This window comes from Rhinopithecus bieti, unplaced genomic scaffold (genome assembly GCF_001698545.2).
Source record: "Rhinopithecus bieti isolate Rb0 unplaced genomic scaffold, ASM169854v2 scaffold_41114, whole genome shotgun sequence".
Taxonomy (NCBI): Eukaryota; Metazoa; Chordata; class Mammalia; order Primates; family Cercopithecidae; genus Rhinopithecus; species Rhinopithecus bieti.
Window position 1 is genome coordinate 877,366 of NW_016817363.1, and position 6,224 is coordinate 883,589.

Consider the following 6,224-nt stretch of genomic DNA (forward strand, 5'->3'; position numbering starts at 1 on the left):
ACTGTTTAAATGTTCCTAAATAAGGTATTTTTGTTTATTTAAAATGACAGCCACATAGTTTTCACATACACATATATATATATCAACCAGAAAAATTACATAGCCTGGAACATTTCTAGTTTTCTGCTAGTAATAGCTTTTTTTTCTTCTTTTTTTTACAAAGTTTTAAGTTGCTACCTGAACAAACTGACAACATTAATTTTCTCTCAATTACATTCCATTTATAGGAAAGAAGCTCATACTATAAAAGGAATGACAATAACAAATCACAATTTATTTACAATAGTAATTCACAGAAAATTTTTGAAAAGGTAAAAATGGCAAATATCTAAGCTAATTCAGTAAAAAACAAAAAAGTAAAGCCTTCTAAAAATTAGAGAAAATTAAAATTTAAATAATTTTAAATGTTTGATTTTAAAAGTTTAAATTAAGAATTTTCCCCATAACAAAATAGTACTACTATGTATAAGATTCATAATTATTGCCATTTCTACATTTTAGTTACAACCAATTGGGCATCTTTTGATATCCCAAAATTCCAACCTCAGTACCATAATTTTATATTTATTGAATGTAAATCCTTACATTAGTAATGTAATATAAAAACTTTCAAATAGATTGAACTTTTAAATGCATAATATGAACATTAAATTCATCATATCTCAAGACACAGAAGTATTCAGTGCCAAAATTACTTCCAATATCAAGAAGGCAAACATATTATGCTATAATTACCACATTTTCTATCAGAGTTTCAAAGGTAAGACTGAATATTCAGAATTAATAACAATATGTTCTTCTTCCCTCTGGAAACTAGATGAATCAATGAACTCATAGTTCTTATTCCTTGTCTCAGTATTCTTACTTGAAAATCAGTAGCCAGCTTTCCCCAAGTTAAGACAATTACAAAGGTTGCACTGGTTAACTGAACTACAAAACACCAGGGCTAGAGTTTCAACTGAGTGTCAAAAGATTCCAGAAAGGCAAGCTCCGTGTCCTCAAGCTGATTACTTTCAAATGAACTATAGAATTACCAAAAGGCTTGATCCTGGAGTATGAGAGACGTTATGAAGCCAAAGTCAAGCATAATTTTTCCACAGTTTAGTACAGAAATAGCATGCCACTTATTCATTATTACAGTTGAACAGCTAGAGTGGCGGAAAAAAAAAAAAAAAAAAGCCCTTTTTCTTATAAGCCCTTGAATACTGTTTCTAACATAGGCTGTAGTGGTTACTACATACATGATAGTAATTATAGATAGCATATTTCTTCCCATAGCCTCATCAGCTTGCCTATGCTGAATGAGAACTAAGGGAGCTCAAGGATATTTTGATATATTAAACATAATTGTCATCAACATTATTTGATGATTAATGTATAATATCTACGTAATAGAAAAACATATGAATTCAGGCATTCTCAAAAATATCTAGGATATGTGTATTGCCTTCAGGCTTTTGGTAAAGAATAAAATTGATCTTGCTAGTTTATTTGACATTGGCTGTAGTTCCTGGCGATTATGCAAAACGCTAGAATTTATTTAAGCAATGGAAATATATGAAATGTGTTTTTCAAGAGAATTACAAGTTTCAAGTTTTGTAAAATACCTACACACCGATATATGACTTGAAAGCTTGGTGTAAAGTATCAAATGTAAATGCTGACTGTATTAGCATTGTAAATAATCCATAGTAATTGTATAAAATAACAAAAATGGCTTACACAGTATGAAAAAAAAAAACTATTTTAAAGGTTTGGTTTCTAATTTAATAATAACTCTAGCAGGTACACACTTGTCCAATTGCTAGTGTTTATTGTCCTTGATGGAGGGTAAACTGTTTCTATATAGGTAATACTTGATTTTTATAATGTCCCTGAAATAGTTACATAGCCATGCAAATGAAAATATTTAGAGTTTCTTTTCAGTGCTTTGTGACTTCTCATGGTAACTTAGATCTTCACTGGTTAAGAAAGTAAGGGATGAGGATACTATTTTACTTATGTTGTACAGTAAAACATGTTTCCCACGAAAAATGTAGTCTGTTAAAATATATTTATAAAGTGATCTCCAAGATAAGCCAGGTTTAACGTCCATTTTCAACATTTAGACTTTAGAGGCCACCCTTGAAGCTGAAGAACCCGGGAGCTAGCAGCATTCAAAGAATATCAACACCAGTTATTCTTTTGCCAGAAAAGATCACTAGTTAGCAATATTAGCCAGGTGCTGCTGCTTCAACATATCTTGCCAGATGTTGGGGTAACACGTTTGCTCAGGGCCCAAATTTGGCTTCCTATGTGGCGGCATGACCGGCCACTACTAAGAGGTGGGCAAGTCCATGAACACATCCAGTGATAATTTCTATATTTATAGAAAGCCAGAACATGTGTAGATAATCACACAATTAGATATTTATGTAGTGCCAGATTTTATGAATACGAGAATTTGTTAATTAGCACAAGGACTAATCATTAAAATTCAAAAATAGATAAATAAACAGGAATGCCATTTATTTGTTAACATTTCATGGGGAAAGTATGCAGCTGCTATCCTTTTGATGAATATAGGCTTCTGGAGATAAAAATGTGCAGAATAAAAAATATCTGCAATTTTGAAACCCTAATGAGTAAAATTCAATAAATCACTATATAGCATTTACAGTAAAATAATCATAGTGATTTAAGTTAAAAAAAAAAAGAAAAGTTTAAACTGGCAATGCTTAGCATTTGAATTATATGGTCTGGTATTCCTTTTTTTTTTTTTTTTTTTTTTCTTTTTCTGAGACAGAGTCTTGCTCTGTCACCAGGCTGGAGTACAGTGGCACGATCTTGGCTCACTCCACCTCCCAGATTCAAGGGATTCTCCTGCCTCAGCCTCCCAAGTAGCTAGGACTACAGGGGTGTGCTACCACGCCCAGGTAATTTTTGTATTTTCTTTACTAAAGATGGGGTTTCACCATGTTTTACTAGAGATGGGTTTTCACCATGTCGGCCAGGATAGTCTCGATCTCCTGACTTCGTGATCTGCCCACCTCGGCCTCCCAAAGTGCCCTTTTTTTTTTTTTTTTTTTTTTTAATCTACTGTTTGGTCCTTTTCAAAGAGTCAAAGCTGATTTTCATCAGATAGGAGTTAAAAAGCACACACACGTCACTCAGTACCAAATTGTTTTAGCTACAGGGCATGGCAAAGCATGAAATAACTTCTTTAGAGCACTTCCTCATGTGGGTGTGTTAGATAACTGTCTGCTCCAACATTAAAATGAAACACACTGTGACCTGGCCAAGATTTTGGGGATCTAAATAGGCAGATATCATGTGCTGATAGGAAGAGCCCACTCTAACCAGTAAGGCTGATTAATGAATTTTTCTGGCACTCTGTAGCGCTCCTGTGACGCAAGCCTTTCAGCTTTCCAAATCCCTATACAGCAGAGTACAGTGGTTTTAAGTTTATTTATGTACATTTTATAATGTCCTTCTGTATTTAGATTGTAACAGTCCCTTCCAGAAAAGGCCAAGATTATTTTTCATACTAAAAATATTTTAGATCTACTGAAGGTTAAGAATTATAATGCAAAAGAAAATAGACACATTCTAAAAATTAAACCAAACATAAAAATGACTACATTATTACTTGCTTTTATTCTTGCTAGAAGGTTAAAGGAAATTTTCATTTTCTCTTGAAACTCTCTCCATTTTTTGTTTGCTTGTGGTTAACATATACATAAAGTGAAATTTTTAAAAATATTGTATCTGAAAAGAAGCTGATGTATTTATCCATACATGTATGCCTTCATGTCATACATGTACATGTATGCACAGATATCGCCACATATATGTGTGTAGAGAAAAAGAGAATGACTGATCAAGACATAGATAAAAGATTTCTATTGATAAAAACAGTAGAATTTTATATGGTCCTTACAAAGCTAACATAGAAAATGACAGGTGCATGAGACATGCACAGTTTTAACATACAGTATTAGTTTTGAAACAAATTTTTGGGTCACAGTTGGAAATGGCATGAAGTATATATAAAATTGTATTTGATAAACAAAATTATTGTGTACCATATTAACATAAAAGACTCCCCTAAAGTTCCCCTTAGACCTTAGGGAAAAAAAATCTGACGAGACCTGATTGAGCGTACTTAGTATTTGTACTACTCTTGGCCAAAGCCAGCCTATCCAGTTTAAAAAAACAGTTCAGGCAAGATAAGCAAAATGAAAGTCTCAGAATAAATTTTTTAAAAGAAGAGGTAAAAAAGTCTTTCAGCACAAAAGTTCATCACCTTCCTGAAATAGTGGATTTTTAATAAACATTTTACTAGGTTTGAACCTTGAGAATGTGTTTGGGAATCTGCTCTAGCGTCCCAGGTGGGTTAAGAATATTGCTTTATGGACTTCTTTGTGTTGTCAGAGAGGCCTAATGGAATTAAGGGGGGAAAAAGTCTGCCACTTCTATTAAATAAATAATTTATTACAAAAAGATGATTGTTATTATCAAAGATCTCTACAGATCAGCATCCATTTTCTAACATTGCTCTGTATATGCCGAAACATTTGCGTGTCTATGTGGCTCAAATTTTATCAAATGAATAGCAGTTTTACTTTGACAAATCTGAAATAAAATTCCAATAAGAAGTCCATTTCAAATGGATCTTATTAAAATAATCCTTTCAATTTTGAAGAACACTATTCTGGGAAAACTCTTCAACAATGTCTACTAGTTTGAAATGTAACTTTTCCCACTATAAAAGGAAAAAAAGAAATAAAGGAAAAGAAAGCACCACAAAACTGTATTTGAAATAAAAAATATATTATTTATGCTCCCCAAAATGTTAAATGAATACTTACAGTTGTTGTGCAAGATGGCCTGATATACTTCATAGCTTCCACTTTGTAAAAAGATGGCCAGCCCCTCACTCCACCCTCCCCAAGCATAAATAAACAGTAACATACTAAAAGGAAACTGTCCTAGGATAAAAACTGGTTGTTAGGAAAGTTCGCATTCTTACTAACCAAAGTGATATTCCTATAAATGTAAAAGCCCATCTGCAAAATAAAAGTTAGAAAACAGAATACCTTATTTGTTTCAAAATACATCCCCCAGATGCAATGTTTCTATGTGTGTGATGACAAAAATAATTACTCAATTCTTACCCACCCTCAGCAACTACCCCTCACCTTATGTCCAATGGCATTAAATAAACATGCTGGCAAAAAGTATTCAACCTGCTTCAAGGATTTAAACTGTAAATATGGACTTTAAACTTCAACATAAAACAAAGAACAAGAGTCTCACTTTAGTAATACCCACACTGGCAATGCAGCTAAAACTCATTGGCAAATAACTAACAAAACCGAGTTAGCAATAAATAAGGACAACATGATATATAGACAGACAGATGGAACTGCATAAACAGACAAGAAAAGCAAAGAGACAAACATACGGAAGGGTCTGTTTTAAAAGAGTGAAAGATTCTGATTTATTTGGTACTTTAGTGAGAAAAATAGATTTGTTTGTAATTATTTTTAAAGTAACAAAACTGAATCACAAGGGCACACCCCTAAGTAAGTAGGAAGAAAATTAGTAAAAGGTAGGCCTCCTACAGATGTTCTAAATTTTAAGCTAGCACTAGCTCTGTCAAACTTAAATCTGCAAATTAAAATTCAAGGAGGAAAGAATAAAGGCATTGGGGGCTAAAGGAGATGACAGAGGGGGCATTGAGGAAGCAGGATTTTTTTTTTTTTTTTTTAAGAAAGTTGTCTGCCCTACCTTCTTCCCCAGCGCTGAGTTTCTCTTCTTATAATCGGTGTCTCCCTGGAAGTACAGTGTGAGTGGTAATGACTGCCTGCCTCCCTAATGAGTCCATTTTCCTGCTCTTGATGTTGTGTATATACACACACTGCAACCTACCTTACAAACCACAGAGACGGGAAGAGAGAGAGAGAGCAAGAGAGAGGAGGGAGGGGGGAAGAGAGGGAGAGAGAGACAGAGACAGAGCAAGCGAGTAAGAGAGAGAGAAGAGGAGAGAGAGAGAGAGAAAGAAAAACAGAAAGAAACAGAGAGAAAGGCACAGACAAAGCCCTCCTACCAGACAGCAGACAGCTCTCCTTCCCCTATCCAGCAAAATGCAACTCGTCTAATGCAGCAACAGGTTCAGTATTGCCAGACTAACAGAGTGAAAAAGGTATATTCTCTATATCATTATTGCTTGCAAATAAACA

At 33.8% G+C, this 6,224-nt stretch overlaps 1 protein-coding gene across 1 annotated transcript in view; it reads right to left on the bottom strand.

Annotated features, from left to right (window-relative positions):
• ZBTB20 (zinc finger and BTB domain containing 20) overlaps positions 1–5,953 on the bottom strand; it is an 804,541-nt gene extending 798,588 nt beyond the window's left edge. Inside the window, exon 1 of the mRNA XM_017855966.1 lies at positions 5,773–5,953. The gene's annotated coding sequence lies outside the window, so the exon portion shown is untranslated. The remainder of the gene's footprint in view (positions 1–5,772) is intronic.
• Positions 5,954–6,224: the final 271 nt, after the last annotated feature.